Genomic DNA, 23,967 nt, shown 5'->3' on the forward strand with positions numbered 1-23,967 from the left:
CTAGGCGCTGAGGCTTTTACCCACAGCGACACCCGTGTCCCATACAACTGTGTTGTAGATGCTATTTAACATCTACTTGAAGTAGCTGGGAGTGGTCATTAGATTTAGGGTGAGGTGTCACCAGTGAGCTGATACTATCCAGCTCTACTTCTCTGTAACATCTAAATCAGGAGAAGTCGTGCAAGCACTGGACTAATGCCTGGACTCAGTGGGTGCTGGCTGAGGGCCAATAAAGTGACTCTGAGTATTGGCAAAATGGAGACACTGTAGTGGATGGCTTCAAGTATGGATAACTGGTTGATTGTTTGCTTTGGATGGAGACGTTTTCACCCAGAGGAGCAGGTTTGTAGTCTGGGAGTGCTCCTGGATCCATCACTGCCACTAGAGGCTTAACAGGTCTTAGTGGCTAGGAGAGCATCTTAACAGCTTTAATCAGCAAGATGGCTATGACAGTTTCTGGATTGGGATAGCCTGACTATTGTCATTCATGTGCTGGCAACCTGCAATGCACTCTATGGGGGCTTTGCATAAAGCTAACCCAGAAGCTGTTGCTAGTAAAAAAAAATGTGGCAGTTCAACAGCTCACTGGGGTGGAATACTCTCATGTTAAGCTGCTACAGAAAGAACTGCACTGGCTGCAATTATCTACAGGGGTCAGTTCAAGGTGCTGTTTTGGCTGTACAAATCCTTATACAGATTGGGATCAGAATATCAAAAAGATCATCTCACCCCTACAAACCCAGCCAATCACTGCATTCTGCAGGAAAGGAAATCATGCAGATAACATCCTACATAAGGTCCACTCTGCAAGATGCCAGAATCAGACCTTAGGTGTGGTGCACCCACACTTGGGACTCCCTCCTATGATATACCAGACAGACACCTTCTCTAAGGTATTTTCAGCGTGTGCTAAAGAAGTATTCTTTTCAGCAAGCCTTTTAAATGAAGATGTTTATCCCAGTTGGTATCTGTATTGGAGCTGAACTTATTTTATGTATATCCTCTAACTCTGAAATGTTTATATATGAGGGTTATCTTTTAAAAGTGCAATTATTCTACTTCATTATTCTTTAAATGATGTATTTATCCTCTTCCCACCTCAATACCACCACAGTAGCTCAAATATGAAATAACTGGTTCTGAAATAAGAAGTAATGGATCCTGTTTCTCTGGACTGTTGTGAATGCTATTTAATTTTCTTTGAAGGGAAACATTACACCAAGACTAAATTTATTTAATCTGTTGACTGTGAAAGAATTTCAGGCCATCAATGCTGATGAGTGGCAAGTGTCAAAAGGGTCTACTCACTTTCACCCTCTGTCTCCTCACCCTATCACCTTTCAAACTAAGTTTTACTTAACATGTTTTGTTCCTCACACTGGTTTGCAATGAATACTCATAATTTTATGTTCAGTACAAAACTAACTCTTTGAGGTAGGCTAGACAGGTGTTGTTCTAGGTGTTCCAGGCAAATTCTAGGCATTGTTCAGGCACAATCTATTGGGAGTGTTTTTGTTTCAGAAAGGAGCAGAAGTCAGCAAAAGTACTGCTTTCTTTTTGTACAAATCCAATTCATTCCAGTGGAATTCTCATTTGAAAAGTTCCTAGTGAACAGTGTCTTGTGCTGACAGAACCTTTATATATTCTTACAACCAATACCATAAAGTTTCTATGGACTATTTAATAAAACACAAGTTATTACATGTTTTGCAATAATGAACTATGTGACAATAGACACTGGAAAGAGACAAGGGGGTAGAATAGAATTAGCATCCTATGTTATAAACTTAGTTGTGTTTTTTATTTTAGGGTTATGCTGTCCTTCCTATGAGTTGTGGTCCAGCTTAGCCTTTGCTGATAGGGACTCCATGAAGAAAGCAATGCGCCTGAATGCCTAACACCCTCCACTCCACCCTCAATGGACATCCTAGGCCACCAGGAAAGCAACAGCAAGCCAATTTTTTGCAGAATAAGGACCAGTCCCAATCCTGCAGCAATCAAGGGCAGCATCAAAACTTATTCTTGAACCATGGGAACTCACAAGGTCCAAGACCACTACTGCAAAAGTAAGGGACAGCATTGGCTCCAGTTCTTGCACTATGAGAAGAAACCAAGTCTCAGTCCAATACAAGTTTGCTCCAATCCCACTTTGTCCTGCACGAATCACTTGGAGATCATCTACGAGTGATACTGGCAAGTGCTTCCTTAATATGTATATACTATTAGGACTGCAACATTTATTGATTCATCAAACTGACAGATTAAAGTGTCAGGTATCAAATAAAAATAGAGCCATGATCAATTGGGGACAGACTCCAAGCCAATTCTTTGCCTCCAATTCTGCTCTGACCCTGCAGTTTTGGAGCCACTTGTGACTTTTTCTTCTTTTCTTTTGCACTGCTTGTGGTCTTAGCCAGGTGCTCCACCCAATCAGTCAGGGGCCATGAAGAGGAAACCAAGCAGCGGCTCTAGCTCACTCTTTTTCCTATCACCTTGCACTGATGCTGTGCTGATAAGCTTCCTTGAGTTCTGTACATGACACACACACAGAAAGAGTTTCAAGGCTCTTGCAATTGTTTCCTGCTCATTCTTGATGTGAATTTGTAAATTTATGTGGTAAAAAGTTTAGTGAACAGGCATCCAAGGGCCTTATATTTTAATATGGAAGGAAAAGTGCTAATTTGCAAGAAATGTTAAGAGCAAAAGAGAACCTTCTATCCAAATTATTTTGAAACAAGCAGCTAGACCTCTATTTTAATGACCCATGTTGAAAATAAAAGTGGGATCTGAATTTCTTAACATCTGAAATCAGGGGTTGGGAGAGAGGTTACCAATTAATGACCTAAGTCTTTGCAACTGATTTTACAAGTATTCACACAGCATTTTTTTTTTTTAATTTCAAATGTGTACACCACCTTTCTACGTTACTGTACACAGCACACTGTATCCCTAGAATCATTTTACATATAGCTTTACAATATATCAGCAAAATGACAACAACAAAAACCACTCCCATTGATTACAAGAAATCATTAAATAATTATCAACAACCAAGTCAGCAACAGCAGAAATACCATACACAAAATGCCACAAACAATACAAAAAGAACAACTGAGCACTTGGGCCACATCTCTCCTTTCCTCACCTACAGGATCTGTCTACCAAGAAAAAAGGCAGTCATGCCACTCAAGCCTCTTACATCTGAAAGACACAACACCATACACTGCACTGATTCAATGCACAGTCCTAGATAAAATACCGTATTTTTCGCACCATAGGACGCACTTTTCCCCCTTCAAAAATGAAGGGGGAATGTGTGTGTGTCCTATGGAGCAAAGACAGCATAGCCCCGCTTACCCTCTCTCAGCTGGACAGGTGACACGCAGCTATTGCAGCAGCCTCTTTAGCCGCGCGCCATCTCTCCAGCCGGGAGAGCGAGCTCAGGGCTAAAGAAGCCCCGCTTACCCTCTCCCGGCTGGAGAGGTGACACGCAGCTATGGCAGGAGCCTCTAAAGAAGCCCCCCGCGACCCTCTCCCAGCTGGAGAGGTGACACGCAGCAATTGCAGCAGCCTATTTAGCCGCGCGCCATCTCTCCAGCTGGGAGAGCACGTACGGGGCTAAAGAAGCCCCCCGCGATCCTCTCCCAGCTGGAGAGGTGACATGCGGCTATGGCAGGAGCCTCTATAGCCGCACGCCTTTGCGCTGCTCCCCGACCTGCTCTTTGGGGCTGGTGGTGGGCTTCCTCCCACCAGCCCCAAAGAGCAGGTCGAAAGGAACCTGAAGCCTGGAGAGTGAGAGGGGTCGATGCACACCGACCCCTCTCGCTCTCCAGGCTTCCAAGGTAGCTGCCTGAAGGCGTCTGAATGCACCTTAAATGGCACCTTGTTTTAGAGGGGGAAAACAAGAGGGGGGAAATTCTCCCCCTCTCTGTGCAGCGCCTCCTGCCGCTTCGCTGAAGGGGCGCTGGGCAGAGAGGGAGAGAATTTTTTTTTCTTGTTCTCCCCCCTCTAAAACAAGGTGCGTCCTATTGGCCGGTGCGTCCTATGGTGCGAAAAATACGGTAAACTTTATGAAGAGATAGTCCACAGGTGAGAAACCCATAAGTGAGAAGTCTAGTGTAATTTTGATTTACTAAGTGAAAAGCTGAAAGATGTCTTTAACCGCTCCACTTTATTGCTTTTTAAAAACATACAGATTGTAGACAGCATTTAACTTCTTTACAAGCCTTATGAGAATAAGATCAGCCAAGGATTCCTTCCATTTCATGGCTTTACAAATGACATTGTGCTCTGCAAATCACTTTGGGTTGTAGTCAATGTAGTCATAGTAGGCCCTCTAAAAATAATGGAGAAGACTAATTTGGGTACATTAATTTCAATGGATCTGAGAAAAACTTAGTTTAATACAGCCCCTCTGATGCAGCATGCAAAACTGACAGATGAAATAATTTCACTAAACAGCAGAATAGAAGAAACGTTTCAATATAAAAAGCAGTGAGTAATAATACACATCTCCACCTACTGCAGCCATATTTAGCATTGGCTGCAACAGTTTAGATACGTTAATATTATTGTGGGTAGACAAAGAGTGTACTTCCTTGAGAAAACATGTTTAAAACTTTCTGTAGAATGTGACTGCAGACTCTGGATGCCTCCCACTCTTCTTTGAAAACAACCCAGCTTCATAAACTGTGGATTGGAGTTACCATAACTTGATTCCACTAATCGTCACAAAGTAATCAGTATGTCTACATTTCAGTCTATATGACGAACTGCAGTTATTCTAAAATGGAAGTGAAATTTTCTCAGCTCCTCCTCACAGCTGCAGGGCTCATTCTTCAAATGCTAAACTAGTATTATGTTCAAACCAACCCACTGTTTTATCAGCATACACCTAATATGTTTAAGTGCAAATCTAAAAAGGTTCTGAATTAAACTAGCAAGTTTCGGGAAAGTTATTTGCCATACATTTGTCCAAAAAGAGCAGTTTGCTTACAGTCCCTGGTTGCAGAATAAGCTCTAGTTTGTTGCTGCATAAAATGGAAATAACAGCAATTGAAACACACAGATATCCTTACAGCATTACATTCAGTCTTACAGAAAGAGTACCGCAGCTATAAGGCAAGCATGATCCTGCAAGTAATTAATGCTAATGAATTCCAGCTGGCCTATATAGTTTGGAATTTCCAGATTTTGCCCCATATAAATTAGTACCCACTTTTAAGCTTGATATTAAACATAGCACTTATGACACTAAAAACTATTTTCATCACATTGAGAGACAGATGCAAACCTTGAGTCTCAGTTTACAAGCATCCTTTCATATTTCCTGTTAGGTCAAGTTTGGGCCTTACTTAAGAATAGGCCACAGATCTCTACTAGAAGGACCTGGTATAATACTAGGACTATAATAGAGTCATTATCAGGCACTTTCATGCTATAGATTAATATTACAGTGGTACCTCGGGTTAAGTACTTAATTCGTTCTGGAGGTCCGTACTTAACCTGAAACTGTTCTTAACCTGAAGCACCACTTTAGCTAATGGGGCCTCCTGCTGCTGCTGCGCCGCCGGAGCACGATTTCTGTTCTCATCCTGAAGCAAAGTTCTTAACCTGAAGCACTATTTCTGGGTTAGCGGAGTCTGTAACCTTAAGCGTATGTAACCTGAAGCGTGTGTAACCCGAGGTACCACTGTAGAAGCAAAGGAGCAACAAAAAGGGTTGCTATACGTCCAGATTTTCCTGGACATTTCTGAAATACTGCTCAAAAACTTTCTGTCCAGATTTTCACTGTTTGAAATATGGCAAGCCTAGATTTGACAATAAGTACATCACTGTGGCTTATCCTCAGTTCACTGGATATGGAAGAGAGTTTCCTTGACTAAAGGGGAATTTAACTGCAGCCTTCCAATTTACCGTATCTTACAGTTCAACTACTAGCAGCTATGTTATATATTCTGCAGAGTCATATGCTAGGGACTTTTGTTGATTGTTTCACTTCAGAGTACTTTTGGGGAACCTAATTACTGAATGCTTCCCCATGTAAAAAAGAAGTTCATTTGAAGGTTTTACCCTTCTCCCCCAAATACTGGACCTGTTGAGACATTACATAAACAAGCCTAACTGAGCTTCAGGCTCATCTGCTCAAGTTTGGAAGGCTTTGCTTCCATTTTTAGTTGCCATTTAAGCAAAAATTGTTTTTTTTTTTTTAAATGGCTTGTTGTTTCAGCATTTAAGCAAATATGGAAGCAAAAGTTGTGAACTCTTCCTTGTAGCCATGCCAGAAGATTAGAGGAGTGTGCAAGCCCAAGGCTCACTTCAGCTTATTCATCTCAAATGATTTAGTGTAAAATCCAAATGTGGTCATTCAGACTTTAGCCTTTAGCCATTTGGCTTTTGGGTCCCACTGTTTACAATATGTCTCTGTGTGTCTGCATATACACATATTTAAAGGTAAAAGTAAAGATACCCCTGACCATTAGGTCCAGTTGCGGACAACTCTGGGGTTGCGACGCTCATCTCGCTTTACTGGCCAAGGGAGCCAGCGTTTGTCTGCAGACAGCTTCCGGGTCATGTGGCCAGCAGGACTAAGCCGCTTCTGGTGAACCAGAGCAACGCATGGAAATGCCATTTACCTTCCCGCCGGAGTGGTACCTATTTATCTACTTGCACTTGATGTGCTTTCGAACTGCTAGGTGGGCAGGAGCTGGGACCAAACAACGAGAGCTCACCCCCGTTGTGGGGATTCGAACCGCCAACCTTCTGATCGGCAAGCCCTAGGCTCTGTGGTTTAGACCACAGCACCACCCGCATCCCTAGATACACATATTTAACCGCTACCAAATGAGAACAACCATTCATGTATCTGATGAAGTAGGCCCTACTCCAGAAAAGCTTATAACACAGTAGATATGCTATCTTTAAAGCTACCTCAAGGCCCTCTGTCTTGGTTGCAATAGACCAACACAACTCTCTCATTTGGAATGTTCTCTAAATCTGTAACCCCAAATAGGGAGAAAACTCAAAAGGTCTCTTCTGAGCTAAGCATATCTCCTGTCCACAAAAATTAAAAACATCTGTTTTGTTTTTGTTTTTGTTAGGCAAGGTAAAGTAGTGACAGTAAACCATTCCATTTTTAATTCTGGCTAGTTTTCTATACCTAGGACAGTTAGCGTCACGTGACTGGAAGTGCACTTTAGTCAGCAATGCAACATGCTTCACAGCAACTTGCCCTTATAAGAATGAATCACAATTTTAAAGAATTTTAGGGAGGCTTCATTTCACCTTTGTTCTACCCAACTTTTAAGCTGCCAAGACATTTTCTTATTCCAAATGAGTTACTCCCCTTTGTTTCACATGGACTGAATTCACAGGGGGGGGGGGGAAATCAAACTAATTTAGTGTGATGGATATGTTACTATGCATTTCTGTTCACTAGCTGGCTATTTAAATGTGTACGTCAGCATTGAAGATAAGGTGAAAATCATCAACAGAAACTATTACACTTGCAGCTTTCAGAGAACATGATGTTTTTAACTTGCCATAGTATTTATGTAATCCTTGCTTCCACATACAGGCTGGCAAACATGCCTCACTTAATATTAAAACTGGCATGTCTAATGCACAAACCCTGCCATGGGCTTGTTCCTCTATGCTAATTAAGTTTTATTATACCCTACCTGAGGATATTAGTCAAATTGGCTGATATTTCTTGCTTTGACAGCTCAAGAACTGAAGCATTTGCTGAGCACATACCATGTCTTCTCCTGCCACTTCTTATTTGCGATAACTCCCTCTCCTCCCACCTCCTGTAACGTCTCTTTCACACATCCATAAATCCCTTCCTCTTTAAGATGATATGAAGCTTAATTCTACAGCAAACCCTCAGATAAGTTAGCAGTACAATTTCAGGCTCTGTTCTTAAACTGAGGTATATACCTGCCTACAAGAATGGAGTCAGGTACTCAAAACTATATGAATTCCACCATGGACCGTATGGTCCCAGCGAAATCCCTCACAAACAGATACTAAAGTTAAACTTTCTTTTAAAATAAAGTCTTGAAAAAGATTTGAAAAATTAATAAGCAATCCTAACGACTATTGCAAATCAGCACCACCAACTTATTTCAATTATAATACCCAAACATCTTATTTGGAAGTTCTATTGTGTGTAGGTTTTGTTGTTGTTTTTTAAAAAAAGAAAAACATCCCTCTAAGCAACTACATGGCTTAGTTCGCATGCCACTTTAAACCATACAGTTATGCTGAACTATGATTAAAAGGCAAATGCACAGTGTAGTGGTGCAAAGAGCGAAAACTGCACCTGCTTCACCTCCTCTTTGGCTCCTACTGCCTCCACACTGCCAAGAACTATGCCAAGAACTTAGTGTTATCTCCAGGCCTGGGCTTATACTTTGCTTTTCTCCAAACAATTCATGAGCTGTAACAAAGGTTATAGTTTGTGATTTTTGTTTTGGGCAAACAAACCATGAGCTCAGGGTGAGACATAATGTTAAGCCAAATGTTAAGTCACGTGTGTTGACTTTCATAGCATTTAAAGGGTTTGTTATAGCATATCTTTCATAGCATTTAAAGGGTTTGTTATAACCAATGCTCCTAGAAACATGCAACATAGGTGAGGAAACAGCACAGAATTCAGATGGTTACTGTAGCAAGCTGCATTATGTGTTACAATGTGGCAAGGAAAGTACTGTAGCTATAAGAATCCTGCAGCCTATGCCTGATCTTAACAGGTTGGTGCTGATTTAAGAATTACTCTAGACTAGTCAGAAGGGAGGCAACCCATCATGGCCAAGGGAAGTTGATCAGGAAGCTATATGGAATACCTGACTATTGAGACTAGAGAACCGAAAGCTCATCTGTGGTTGTCAGTATAAAAATTACTGCTGAATGTGAATTATCTACACCACAAGGTAAGAGATCCCCTGCATGTCCACAACATTATTCAATAGAAGTGCTATCTACTATGTTCAAGTAGAAAAGTATTGTAAGGGGGGGGAGTACGGATGAGGGCAAGATTTAGCCAGCCTGCCAGCTAGCTTATGCTGTACTTTAAAATTTCACTCCATCCCTTTGTATGGATTCAGATTGATCTTATCCTGAGACACAAGTTGGCCATTGTTTTATCATGCTTGGCCCTCAGCTCCTATATGAACATAACAGTGGGCAGAGCCAATATTAGTAGACTATAAATTCTTTTCACAGATCTCGTTTAAAAAATTGTTGACAACAAGGGGACAAGGGAAAACCATTGGCTCTGCAAATCACTTTGCGTATGCAGAACAGATTATTTGGCTACAGTTTTGCATTGCCCTCACAAAAGGTTAAGGCAAGCTGTATGTATGTAAGAAAAGTAGTTGCTCAACATACATGTGCTTGTTTCTTTATAGAGATCAGGTTATCTAGCATGGCCTTTAGTGGACACTTGCTTCTTAATCTGACACTTACTCCTAAGGGACAATTTTAATTAACAGTGTGTAAAAGGAAAATTCTTTCTGAATTTTTCTATAGTTGCATGAGGATTCTGTTATATGAAACACTAGCTATTCTCCATTTGGGGATAGAGGTAGACACAAATTCAGGGATGGAAACATATTTCCAAGCCTCGGAGAACTAGTCATATACAGCAGTGACAAATTATTTTTATAACTATAGAAAAATATAACTAATGGATCGCCAGAAAGAGTGCCATGTTAAGTTTGCATTCTTGTTACAAGAGTCTGGCACCTTCAACTTTTAATGAATTTATAATGGCATAAGCTTTTGTGAGCACAGTTCATTTGATGAGATGTATGAAGCATTATCCTAAACTGGCAAGAATATACATACAGATTTTTTGGAGGGAAGGGGTAGAGGGAGAATGAGTGGAGGAAATGAAATGCTAAAAGAACAAAAATTATACTACCTGAAAGGAAAAGATACAGTGTTTCGTTAACTGTACCTTAAGTTTGTCAAACACATGAACTTCAATGGCTCTTTTCAAAGTATGACTAACATTGGCTCTACCCCACAATTTTGAATGCCTATTATAACAGCAGAAATGCATAATGTTAAATCTTACCTATCAATTAGTTACACAAATCATTTGACAAAAATATGCTAAACTGCCTTGCTCAAAGAGGAACCCATGGAGCAGCGTAGTAAGGCAGGTTAACTGTCACAGCACCAAGGATGGCGTCTAATGAAAAACTTGCTCCAAAAAGGGTTAGAAATGGGCAGATACCTTTTTGACCTCTGCCTTCAGGTCAGCTTCTCCTATATGCTTTTGGAAAATTGAAGTGTCTCCTAAAAGGCCAACCCTCCTACTCAAAGATAGGCAATTATCATTCACTGCACGGCCCACTTCCCTGGTGTGCTGCTTATGGCATTAGGTATGGATTCTTCAAGCCCCATGGACCAATGAGGCTCCTGGCTCTGCTTTTAATAATAATAATAATAATAATAATAATAATAATAATAATAATAATAATATATTTATTGTCATTGCCCCCTTCGGGGACAACGAAATTACTTGACTGCTCCATAAAAACACTAATTAAACAATACAGTATCATACAGCAAGGGAGATTAGATGACTTTCAAAGTCTGGGCTTCCCATTCAGGGCCGAGATCGCTCTGGAGAAGAAGATGTTCTTAAGACGGCTCGTTCTTGTCTTCACCGTCCTGTATCTCCGTCACGACGGCAAGAGCTCGAAGAGACAGTGACCAGGATGTGATGGATCTTTTACTATGTCCAGTGCCTTCCTATGGCACCTTGTGGCATAAATCTGCTCTAAGGTGGAGAGTGGGCAGCCAACAATGCTCTCTGCTGCCTTAACAACCCTGCACAACCCCATCCTGTCCTGGGTAGTACAGCTTCCGTACCACACACATAAGCCATAAGTGAGCACGCTCTCAATGGCACAGTGATAGAAGGCAAGCAGCAGTTTCTGCGGAAGATGGTTCCGCAGGCTCTGATGTTGTGGAATTTGGTTCAGTGGGCTCCTGCCTGCCAGGCTTGGGTACAGTGGTCTCTTAATCACAAACATTAGGCTCATAACCAAGAACCTGGTCCATCTCCTTAGCTGGCAACACTATAGCCTCTGTCCCAAGTATCCTGGTCAGTGCTGTCACAAAAATGGATTTTTCAGCAGCATGAAATATTAAATCTAGAAAACCACACACTGTGAATGTTTCTTAAACTATCCTTTGATTTGCCTTTGAGAAATTCAGAATATATTTTCAGTCTACTTCAGTGAAATGTTTTTAATATGTGGCCATTACCTCTTCCAACTTTCTACAGCATGAGTAAGGAACAGCACTTGTTTAACCACACTAAGAGCCTATAGTAAAACCAGAGCACTACAGCTAATTTGTATGTAATATAATCTTGATTAATATGGAGGCCACTGAAGGTTGAGAAATTCCATCTTACCAGCTCCATTTACCCTGACATCCAATATCAAATATACATCACCTGTTCAGGCACTTAAAATTATTAAATGGACTTGCAAGTCAACTTTTGAAACTATCATCCACAAGAGAATATTTTATGTTGACTTCCTTCTTAGATCTCTCTAAGCATGACAGCTAACAAAACATATAAAATTAAAGCCAATATTTACTTCATTCCATTAAAAACTTACCACAACAGAAGCAGGTCACTTATGCTCCATTATGTTGCCCTTCCTCTCCCTCTGCATAATCTGGAATTAGAGTCTTTTCACTGCACTCTTTCTACAGCAGAAGAAATAATTTGCCATTCCAACACTATGGCAGTACATAGTGTATGGCCACACAACTCAGGGTCCCTACATCTTTAAAGACCTAGTTACCCATTGATTTTATTTGTTTGAATAACCTGCAATTCAGCACTTGGTTTGCATACAATTATACCGTATTTTTCGCTCTATTGGACGCACCGGACCACAGGACGCACCTAGTTTTTAGAGGGGGAAATCAAGGAAAAAAATATTATCCTCCCCCCAGCCCCAAAGAGCAACGGACAGGCTGCATGCAGCCTGTCCACTTCTCCCAGAGCTTCTCCCAGAGCTTCTTCCCCCGGGTCCCCCCCCCCAGCCCCAAAGAGCAAAGAAGCCAAGACAGCGCGCGGGATCCATAGCCGCGCAACCTCTCCAGCCAGGAGCTAAACCTCTCCAGTGCAGCTAAAGAAGACAAGGCAGCAAGCGCGATCCATCCCGCTCACTGCCTTGGCTTCTTCTTTAGCCTTGCGCAGCATCTTTAGTCTTGCGCAACGGGATGGGCTGGACTAGATGACTCCTGGGGTTCCCTTTCAACTCTGCAATTCTATGACCTCGGAAGGTGTTTGGGGTCTCCACCACTGGAGGCTTTTAAGCAGCGGTTGGGGGACCATCTGCCTGGCGTTCTTTAGCTGTGATTCCTACATTGTGAGGGGGCTGGGCTAGATGACCCTTGGGTGGCCCTCCCAACTCTATACAGTCCTACAGTTCTGCGGCAGGAGATCCACAGCCACTTCAGACAATGCCCACTCCCAATTTTCATCTGAGAGACATGTGTCTCTCAGTACCCCCCTACCTGCCACACTTCCCCCACCCCACTTAAGCTGAGGGAATTCCTGCCCAGAGAAACTCCCAGCAATCAAGGAGGAGGAATCCGCTGCAGCCGTGAGCAGCGGAGGATCCATGGTCCCCTTCCTTCTCTCCTCCGTAGTTGCTTTGAAGCAGGAAAGTGGGAGAGGAGCTGCTTACACGAGTGTAAGCTGCTCCCCTCCCACATTGCCGCTTCAAAGCAATCACGGAGGAGGGAATCCGCTGAAGCCTCCAGCAGCGAAGAGGATCCATGGTCCCCTTCCTTCCCTCCTCCGTGGTTGCTTTGAAGCAGGAAAGTGGGAGAGGAGCTGCTTACACGAGTGTAAGCTGCTCCCCTCCCACATTGCCGCTTCAAAGCAATCACGGAGGAGGGAATCCGCTGAAGCCTCCAGCAGCGAAGAGGATCCATGGTCCCCTTCCTTCCCTCCTCCGTGGTTGCTTTGAAGCAGGAAAGTGGGAGAGGAGCTGCTTACACGAGTGTAAGCTGCTCCCCTCCCACATTGCCGCTTCAAAGCAATCACGGAGGAGGGAATCCGCTGAAGCCTCCAGCAGCGAAGAGGATCCATGGTCCCCTTCCTTCCCTCCTCCGTGGTTGCTTTGAAGAAGGAAAGTGGGAGAGGAGCTGCTTACACGAGTGTAAGCTGCTCCCCTCCCACATTGCCGCTTCAAAGGGAGCCCGGGAGGAGGGAATCTGCTGCAGCCTCGAGCAGCGAAGAGGATCCATGGTCCCCTTCCTTCCCTCCTCCGTGGTTGCTTTGAAGAAGGAAAGTGGGAGAGGAGCTGCTTACACGAGTGTAAGCTGCTCCCCTCCCACATTGCCGCTTCAAAGGAAGCCCGGGAGGAGGGAATCTGCTGCAGCTTCCCCCACCTCCCGCAGAAGCCGTGCGCTCTTTAAAGGGGCTGTGCGGCTTCTCCTGGCTTTTCTGGGAGGTGGGGGGATTCCCCACCTCGGAGAAAAGCCCGCAGGAGCCGCGCAGCCTTTAAAGAGGGTGCCGCTCTTGGGGGCTTTTCCCCCAGGAGGGAGAAGGGACTGCTGCAGCCAGTCGGTCCCTTCTCCCTCCTGGAGAAAAGCCCGCAAGAGCGCACAAAGCTTGTGTGCGGCTCTTGAGGGCTTTTCCCGCCTGCCTCCCCCCTGCATTCGCTCCATAGGACGCACACACATTTTCCCTTGCTTTTTAGGAGGGAAAAAGTGCGTCCTATGGTGCGAAAAATACGGTAATCAGACCTCTTAAGGAACATTATGCATCACTGTCCAGTATAACAAATAATAATTGCTTTACGTTACCCTCACTTCCATTTGCAACATTTATTACCATACAGGTAAACAGCAAACGTTTATGCACATACCATTATTCATCTTTGTTTTAAGCAAAGTCAAAATCATCTGCATTTGATGCTAAACTCTTCATGCAAATCCTGCATCTCATATAAGCTGGTGAAAGTCCTTGAGCAACACACACCAAAAAGGGTGAATTCTTACCATTTGTAATGAAAATGGTAAATATTTCTAGAAAAGACTATATCTCAAAAGTTTAGAGAACAGCCACATGCAATCTATCACAATTTTAACTATCACCCCATTCATTTTATTTTTATTTCTGTATGTTACATGCCTGTTAATATTTTTTCAGGGCTCTGGAGGTAATTGTCAAAGGACAAAGAGATATGCATGTTTGACTTCAGCGGGGGATGACAACTTAAATTCAACAAGAGTTTCAAAAGCAGAAGCAGGGAACCTGTGGCCCACCATTTGTTGGCTACAACTCTCATCATTCCAGACCACTGACCATGCTAGCTGGGCTAAAGAAAGATCCAGAAATATCTAGCAATCCTCCAGGTTCTCCAGCCCTGGTTAAAGGCATGTTTTATTCTTTGTGTAAATAATGAGCATTTCCTGCAGCTGGATTTCTTCATGAAGTGGAAACATTCTTGGACATTGTCCTGCAGGTCAAGCATTAATTCAGACAGTAATGGAATGCCCCATGTATGTGTTGATATACTTGTGCAATCAACATCCCATGTGAACACATATGAACATTTTTGGCAATTTCACAATAAGCCACATTTCAGTTGAGAAAAGATACATATAGTTACTTCCTCCTTAACATATCTGATCTTACAGCTTCATCTTCAAATTCAGTAGGACAAAAATCATCCAATTCTTCTTCAGTAATATCTGCATGAGAACAGTACACTTGACAGTGTGCTGCAACTAAAGCTGTTGGGTCAGGTGCAATGCCATGGCATTCTGTGGAGGCCACTTTCCTGGAGGTAAGGGTATATATATATAACTTAGGTGACCCAAAGCCAGGTGAGAGATGTACACAGTTAATATCTAAACACATTGGGCATTATTAGCATGGGACACTCTAGGTGGAGATGTGGCTGACCACACAAAGCACTCTAGGTCTTGTATTTCATAACTGATAGTGCTGGCTTAACATGGCAGGGTTGCATTTGGCCAAGATCCACATAAATTATGATTACACACAGAACTATCCAATTGCTGTGGACCTAGCATCTCTTGGGGTATAGACCTTGCAAAAAATCATATGCAACATTATTAATCAAATCTGGTAAGAATTTTGGTCCTGGGTCGTAGGCTAATTCCAAGGCAAATTAAGAAAGAGTCCATAAAAGAATAGACTCAAACTTGGGAGTGCACTACTTAAGAGACATTTAATGGCACAAATTTACAAGGCTGTACTTGTAGAATTTTATTCAGCTAAAGATTGTAATATATAGAGAATAGCCACACTTTACTTGATCATTATGTTACAGCGGTATTTTGTGCAGCAAATACATGAAGAATACATGACAAGCTGCACCTAGACAAAACAAAGTACTTGGATGGCAGGTCCAGTCAATTTACTAAACCTAGCTCAACATGCAAGTGAACCAGACGTAATTCTGGGTTATCAATGCATATTATTCTACAGATCCCAGCACTGGCTGGGAATACTTTCCACCAATTTCTACATGGTAAGGGTATAATATCCCCCCCCCCCAAATTTTGCTTTGTCAATAATCATACTTTTGTAACCTTAGAACTTTGCTATTATAACACAACCTATATACACCTTTCCTTCAAAGGATGCAGCTGAAGCAGAACAGAAGGGCTTGTCTCAACAGGCGTGAATTACCAGGAAAACGTTACACCAGAGTGAGCAATGGTTTCATGGGCCCTTCAGGCACAAGCTGGGGTGCTATTTTCAACTAAGAAAAAATTGAATGGGCTGGATTCTACATAATGTCTTCCTCCCATGTTAACAGTGGACTGAGGGCAGGTTATTAATACTATCCCTTCTACCCAAAATGAACAGAAGAAGTGGCCTTACTTTAGCAGCTCACAATCATCTTCTCAAACTTAATGCCTAAGACCTAAGTCAATGGCCAAGCTTTGTACATTCCTGAATTTGGTAACTAAAGATAAGTAGAGACTTGCTTTTGCTCTTAATACTGTAAATTGCCCTGAGGATCAAGTTTAAATATTCAGTAAATGAATAGAAGTAGCTTTTTAAAAAGGTAGAAATTAGTTTTTCGGGTTGTTGTTTTTATCTAGCTCTACATCTCCTGTGTACAGGGTAGCTCACAAAGTTCAAAAGAAATACCCTTAGAAACCAACCAAAAGAAAGAAAGAAAGAAACCACAAAGACCAGTATTTTTTTTTAGCAGCAGCATACCATCACTATTATCTAAAAGCCATCCTGAAAAGGTTTTGGCATTTGGGAAATTCAGGGACAGGGATTTTCTCTTTTAGTAGGCTATTCAACAACCCCAGTATATTGAGTATGCCCTGTTGTTTGCAGAGGTCACCATTCCATACATAATTACAACATACATAGCAGGATACTCAATATATTTATATTTAAATTGGCTGGGGAACACATATTGTAGGTATGTCAGTAAATTGGCTGGGGAACACATATTGTAGGTATGTCAGTAACCATAAATATATTCTTTGTGGGTCCAAAAATTTAAGCAAATGCTTTCTTAACTGTGTAACAAATGCTAACAGGTCAGTTTGCTTCAATATCTCACATGCAGATGAAATCCGAAAGTTATGAAGCCACGACTTCAACGGAAGAACTTCATTATGCTCATAGGCTACAGAAGGTCCCTAACCTTAGCATACACAGACCCCAATCCAGTTTTGCACAAATCCAGTTGTGAGCACCCATTTGTCAATCAGGAAAGTTGACACTGTCAGCTCTAAGGAGGTTCTTGGTATGAGCTTTCGTGTGCATGCACACGAAAGCTCATACCAAGAACTAACTTAGTTGGTCTTTAAGGTGCTACTGGAAGGAATTTTTTTATTTTGACTATGGCAGACCAACACGGCTACCTATCTGTAGCTCTAAGGAGGTTACACTAGGTCAGTGTTGATCTGATAAGGCTGCAACTTGTAGGCAGAAACTAGATGTAGCCTCAAACTTTGTATGTAGAATCTATTCATTCACATTTTCTATTCTAACAGGTGATCATCATGGAGAGCTTAGTCGGTAGAGCAAAAAACTCTTAATCTCAGCTTTGTGGGTTCAAGTCCCACGGCGGGTGAAAGATTCCTGCATTGCAGGGGGGTGGGCTAGATGACCCTTGTGGTCCCTTCCAACTCTATAATTCCATGATTCAATGTGTGCATGGAAGTCTGATTCCACACGTGGATCAGCTTAGGTAGACATTAATGTGTACTCTATGTGTACTAAAGGCAACGTTACCCCTTATATGCCCACTCAGTACTGTAGCACTGCAAACTCTGGAACGAGCACTTTGGAAAGCGCTACAAAATATCCATTCCACACTTGTAAATAATTAATCTCTCAGCGTGGCAGCACCTACGTTCTGGAACTCACTGCCCACTGACCTTCACTGTGTTGTTTTCAATGCCTGCTTCAAAAAAAGCTGTTTAGGCAAGCCTGCCTAGATATGTAAGGTTTACGTGTGTGTGTGTGTGTGTGTGTGTGTGTGTGTGTGTGTGTAATGTACACACACCCCTCTCTCTCTCCATATATATATATATATATAAATATGGCAGCATGTTTCTATCTTCTGACTTTTACTGATAACTTTATACATTATGTTCTATGTAAATCACTTGGACACTGACAATAAAGTAGTGTACAGTTTTTTTAAAAGAAATAAAGTGTGCAATTGTGAAAAATAGCCACTAGCTAGATTAAAGCTGAACTAAAGTACACATTTTAAATTTGAGAGCAGATACCTATACAAAAATGTATTTTAATAAATTGATTAGCAGTTTGTTCACTTTTTCAAATAAGTCTTCTGTTAATGACTAAATACTTCATTGCGCCTATTAAAGATTCACTACATGCAAATATTGCCATCTGATTACTGCTTTGACTTAACCTGCTTTAATTGCCTATTCAGCTACACTTTGCTGGCATGCAGAACTATATAAATTTACTGTTTTTCTTTTGTCTCCCAATGACTTACTGAAGAGTACAGACAGGCATTCATCTGAATTACCAAAGGAGGTAAATCTTACTTGCTATTATTTATTAATTTTAGATAATATAAAAATTAGCACATAATTGTAAGAACACTAAAAAAGAAAACTTTCATACAGTATAGATATACAGAACATATATAAACATAGCTCACTGAAAAAAGTCAAATTAGGAGAAGTTTCCACATCACTAATGAAATGTAATACACACACACCACTAAACAGGCTTTGAACCAATCAGATAAAGGTGAAAATTCAAAGGCCTGTCAGATAATTTACTATCATATAAGCTTGACTTGCCAAGAGCAATAATTCCAACAAATCTTTTCAAATTGTATTACTAAAATTAATGTAATTTATGACACATCACTAGCCTAAGCAGAAGTGTGCTATTTAAATAGGGCCTAATCCAATATGGTGACTAAACTAATCTAAAGCTGAAATATTATACACCTTTACCTAAGAGTAAGTCTACTTCTGTGTAGACATTTACAGGACTGCACTGTACAGGATTTTAAGTCCAACCAATATCAAGAACAATAAATACAGTAGTTCAAAATACAATAGTTTATGCTCTATGGCTACATGTTAGATATACAATATCTTATAGTTATATGTATCATGCAATGATACCTTCTGTCCCTCTTTAGAATATGTTTTGTGGGGAATGTAACACTGCTTTGGAAGTGCTAATTCACTGTAAAATGATTACTCTGTTTAGGCTTTTCTGCCAAACATAAGCCATATAAGGAAGTTGAAGTTCACTGCCATCTTTCTGTCCAATCCTTTGAAATGGCCAAGAGTAACCTTTACTGGTGTCTTTAAAGATCATGTGTATAGTTTGAAAGTTTCCTAATCTTGATGATTGACGCCAAGAGAAATTTGCCTTTACTCCCATCAAGACAGACCAGCAAAACATAGCATGGACGTTGATTTAAACCATCCACAGTACAAAAAGAATGCCTCAGTTACAGTCATCTGACTAATGCCCAATTTAGAAAACATGTTCAAAGCAGATTTGTACAAAAACAAATGGCAAGTTGCTTGTGAAGTCATCAAAATTATAGAATTCAACAGGTGATACAACACATTTTGCTTTCCTTATAATGAGAATTGCTTAATCTTAACAATTTTTCAGAAACCTCACTATTTCCATACCTTTTCCCAATACACCAAGACCAAACTACATTGTTAAGAAAAATAAATCAAATGAAACCATTGAATTCCACTATTAGGGGGAAATAAATTTGTCCATAAACCACACATGCAAGTAGACGTTTGCAAATAAAGTTTAAACTCCCTCAGGAGATAGCCATTGACTAAAGGTGCTGAAGCTGTTTTATGACAATATGACAAATATCTCTACTACTCAAACGTTTTTGAACTACACAGGTTATGAAAGAAGAAACACTTGTTAAGTCTCACAAGACATCAGGCCTGTCTGAACCGTGTCCTTGCTCGACAGCTAAGGAATGCCTTCTAAAAGAAAAACATCGGCCTCTAAGAAAAGAAAAAGTCTTCAAACTTTAATGGTACAAGGGAAAAAGAATATTTGTCCTTTATGCAGACGGAAAGCTTGCAGAGAAAGAAAGTTATCGGTCCAGCAAGTCGCTTCTACAGATGACATGTTTTAAGATCACGAATGCATAATCAGGCAGTTTCACTTCAATACCTTCTACTATGGAACAAAGAAACTTCTGTCTGAGAAGCTTTACACACACAAAATCAGCTCTCCTACATTTCTCCTCTGCAACAAAATTTCAAAGTACCGGTAACGATTAGACTTTCTCTCTCTCTCTCTCTCTCTCTCTCACACACACACACACACACAGAGAGAGAGAGAGAGAGAGAGAAACTGGAAACCAGCTTCAAAATCCAGAAAGACATTTAAAAAGCTAACGAAAGTAAGAACAGGAGGCAGACCACCATCTCAAAATGAAGTACAATTGCGTCCCCTTTCTCCGACACACAAAAAGGGTTTCATTCCTAATGTTCCCGCACACGCACACTTCCAAAATTATTTCTTTTGAAAACCAACCTCACAATTCTGGCGTGCAGATCTCCATTTGCACCAGGTTCCTTCACTACCCAATGGATGCTTTAAATCCAAATCAAGTTTTCTCAGCAGTCCAGAAAAAAAACGGGGGGGGGGGTGGAGGGTGCAACAGCTTTCGTCGACGTTGTTGGGTTTTTTTCCCCCTTTTCTTTTCCGGGGTTGGGGGTGTCGTGAAGATTTAGCAATGCCAAGCTTGCGGCCCGGCCGGCCGAGGTGAGTTATTTCCCCCCTTCCCTCCCCCGGCGTCCTTCTTCACTTTTCTTCGCAGTTGAGCGAGGGGAGGTCTCTGCGTCGTCGCCTCAGCTTCTGCCCTCTTCCGCCGTGACAAATGCGCGGTTTCAGGTGCCTCGAACACCGCCCAGTCCCGGCAGAAGAAGACTCACTTCCCGCCCCTTACTGAGGTGGCGGCGGCGTGGGGCGACGGGGCTACCGCGGGGGCCGCAATGCCTACGCCTGGCCCAGCTCTCCTTTCCAAAGAGGCTCCCGAGCTGCGGACCCGCCTCCGTCGCCGACCCCCCTCCACCCTTCGGCTGCTTCTCCTTCTTTCTCTGCGTCCCCTCGCTCGCTAGGCCGGGCCCAGGATGCTGTAGCGCCTGCCGCAACCCACCGCCAGGGGCATGTGGTGGGAGGGGAGGCGGGGAGGCGAAGCGCAACAAGCCCCCTTCTTCTTCCTCTTCCTCCTCCTGCTCTTCTTCCACTGCGCAGCCTTCTTATCTTCTATTCGTTCGCTTTTCCTTCCTGCCTTCCCCTCTCGCTCCGCTCGCCTTCCTCCCTCGCCCTCCCCGCCTCACACACACACACACACACGGCTCCTCCTCTCCACACTTCCCCCTTCCTCTCCCTCCTTCCCGCCCCTCTCGCTTGGCAGGCTCGCTCCTCTGGGCGCCGGCCAGGGACTCGCTGAGGTGTCTCCTTCAGGCTCCCCAGAGATAAGGGCGGCGGCAGGCAGGCAGGCAGGCCGGCCGCGGGGAGCGAGGGAGGGACGGAGAGCGGGCGGCAGTTCTATTATTATTATTACTACTACTACTACAACTAAGCACCGCCGCCCAGGCCAGGGGGAGACACTGCAGCGCCGCCCAGACAGCCAAGCGTGACTGACTAGCGCGCGCGCGCACACACACACACACACTCGGTCTCGGTCTTTCTCTTTCGGCCCCAACCGCGCAGCTGCACTAGTTTCCCCTTCAGACTTTTTAGCCTTAGAGCCAGACAACAAGTCTGGAAACTGGCGAAGCGAGCAGCAGCAGCGCGACTTAGCCAATCCGGAGAGAGGAGCCTCTAGCAACAGCCAATGACCCTGCTCTGAAGGGCGGCTGTGATAGGGGAAGGAAGAGCAGGTTAGGGTGTGTGAATTAAAAAAAAAAGGGGAAAGTGAGATGCACAGAGAGAGAGAGAGAGAGATCAAGCCATCTGGGGCGGGGAGGGGGAGCGGTTTTTAGGAACACTCTTAGGCGCTCTTAGGTTTGGGGAGAGAGAGGAAGTGGCGGGGCTGGGGGACGGGAAGGGAAGGAGGGTAAGAACTGAGAGAGAGAAAGAGAGGGTGTTTGCTTTTAAGGCAACTGAGTAAAAGGCGAGGGGAGGAGAAGGTGGAGGAGGAAGAAAAAGCAGGAGGAATACAAGGAAGGGGAACCTAGCAGCGAGAGCAGCTTAGACAAGACTTGACCTAGATTGGCGTGAAACTAACTTGGCATCTTCCAACTTTCTCATAGTTGTGTATGTAAACAAAGCAAACACAGTTTTAAAGAGTGCTAGCTAAACTTTCCTGCTCACAATCAATACCTTTTCTTATTTCTTATAGGCTGCAATCCTAAACATGTCCATTCAGAATAAGTTCTATTGAATCTAGAAGACAGGTGAGGGGTTCGAATTGAAGCCTAACTTGGGTTTCTGTAGTAAAGGTGGCTCAGTTCTCAAAAAGGCTTGAAACGATTCTGGAATGAAGGTGCACAACTGGCTGCCCACATGACTTTTCATAAATGGACTGCCCATGAAAATCCCATCACAAGTTCACCCACTGTGTGAAGGACTTGCATGACAACATTGCTGGCCTTGCTCCTGAAAACCACTGATGCCCTAAACAGCTACCAGCTGCTAGCTGCTCACCATAAGTAAGGGCCTACAAACATACAGATGTATCTATGTAGGGTTTGTGCAAGTGACAAGGAATCCTGGGCAGATTAGAATTGACCCTTGCGTGGACATCTACTACAAACATGTATCTGTACATGTGAAGGGACTAAAGTTAACCCCCATACTAGGAATAGCCAGATCTATTTGATTTTTCTTCTATATTCTCAAAACTTGTATGACTGGCTGTCCTGCTCTTTGTTCTCCCAATTTTCTACTTGACTGTTTCCCGTCTGGTTTTTGCCCTTTCTGCTACATGGTAATGTCTCAAAATAAGATTAATAATTATCTTCTGTTAATATCAATAAACCTTCTCAGTCTTCATTCTTGACTTGTCAACTCTCTTTCAGTGGTGAATGAAAGCATATTGGACCCTTTCTAATGCTGAAGGTGCCGTATCTGCAGTTGCTAGTGGTGCAGCCGGTGGGTATATCGCACTCTGTTTTATGTATTCTGTGAACATTGGGACGATGTCATAAGAAGATTTCTGTTAAATCAAAGACCCATCTAGTCCATCCTGTTTTGCATAGAGCTCAACCAGATGCCTGTGAGATGAGCTCTCTATTGAGGAAAACAACCATCAATCAACTGAATATGGTATATGTGACTACATGGGATTGAATAGGTTTACAAAATGATAGGCACTTTGAAGCCTCTCAGGGCTGACTGTTGCTTGGTGAGGTCATTAATTGGTGTACCACTCCCTCTGCTTGGGTATCAATGTTCATATTGCACTGTCTCCAGTGTATGTCTCTTCTGAGGCCTTTACGTAGCCTGAGGTAAAACCTGGGATCTCTTTTTTTGCTAAACCTGCTGGAGTTCTTGATGCATATGGCTTAGAAGGCATGTCATGAACTCACCCATGAAGGAAAGTCTCCTGTCTATGATGGTCATAGTCTTGGGGTTCAAGTCCCACTGCTTCTCTCTTTCCATCCACATTTATTGTTGCCACTCTGATACTTGGAAGGTAAGCTTTACTTTGGCAGGGAATATTACCAAACCAACATTTCCTGTTTCTTAGTACCTTGCTCCTTCCCGTTGGGCAAGCAGGCAGGTCATGCTGATCCTTTATTTGTTACTATCCTTTCTTCCTTGTGCATGTGGCTCCCACACTTGTCCCTTGCAAAAAGGTTGTTCCCCTCCAATAGACACAAGCATGTGGCATTCTGAACATGGTTTCTGAGGGTGGGGCAACCCACTCAGATGGGTGAAATAATAATAATAATAAGAAGAAGAAGAAGAAGCAAAATTCAAACCTTTTTTCTGCGAGCTCTGGGTTCCACGTGCACTAGGCTACAGAGATGACTGTGTGTTGTACTTGGAATGACATTCCCTTCCTCATCCTTGCTTCTCCACTAGCAAAAATATTGTTTGCAGGCTACAGCACTTTCCTGTTATTATGCTGCTGGGTCTGTTTGGGTTGTCAGCTTCTTTCTGTCAAGATGTTTCTGCACTATGTGTGAGTAGGGATTGGGTTGGGTAGGGTGATACCCATCATGCCACTCCATCATGTTTAGTGCCTATCAATGTATAGTTGAGGCTTAGAGAAGTCTGGCACAATACAGTGGTACCTTGGTTCTCGAACTTAATCTGTTCCAGGAGTCCATTTGACTCCCGAAACTGTTCAAAAACCAAGGTGCGGCTTCCTGCACTCAAGTGGAAGCCCCGTCGGACGTTCGGCTTCCGAAAAATGTTCGCAAACCAGAACACTTATTTCCGGGTTTGCGGCATTCGGGAGCCTATTTGTT

General features: G+C 42.8%; 1 protein-coding gene and 1 long non-coding RNA gene across 3 annotated transcripts in view; one reads left to right on the forward strand and one right to left on the reverse strand.

The window, feature by feature from the left end:
• Positions 1 to 21,271, reverse strand: part of ERBIN (erbb2 interacting protein) — a 91,702-nt gene extending 70,431 nt beyond the window's left edge. For both annotated transcript variants that reach the window (XM_081212641.1, XM_081212640.1), the window contains exon 1: positions 20,075 to 21,271. The gene's annotated coding sequence lies outside the window, so the exon portion shown is untranslated. The remainder of the gene's footprint in view (positions 1 to 20,074) is intronic.
• Positions 21,272 to 21,572: 301 nt separating this feature from the next.
• LOC308597402 overlaps positions 21,573 to 23,967 on the forward strand; it is a 44,414-nt gene continuing 42,019 nt past the window's right edge. Inside the window, exons 1-2 of the long non-coding RNA XR_014012940.1 lie at positions 21,573 to 21,945; positions 22,570 to 22,642. This is a non-coding gene — a long non-coding RNA (uncharacterized lncRNA). The remainder of the gene's footprint in view (positions 21,946 to 22,569; positions 22,643 to 23,967) is intronic.

The sequence above is a fragment of the Podarcis bocagei genome, assembly GCF_964188305.1.
Source record: "Podarcis bocagei genome assembly, chromosome: 11".
In the NCBI taxonomy this organism is placed as follows: domain Eukaryota; kingdom Metazoa; phylum Chordata; class Lepidosauria; order Squamata; family Lacertidae; genus Podarcis; species Podarcis bocagei.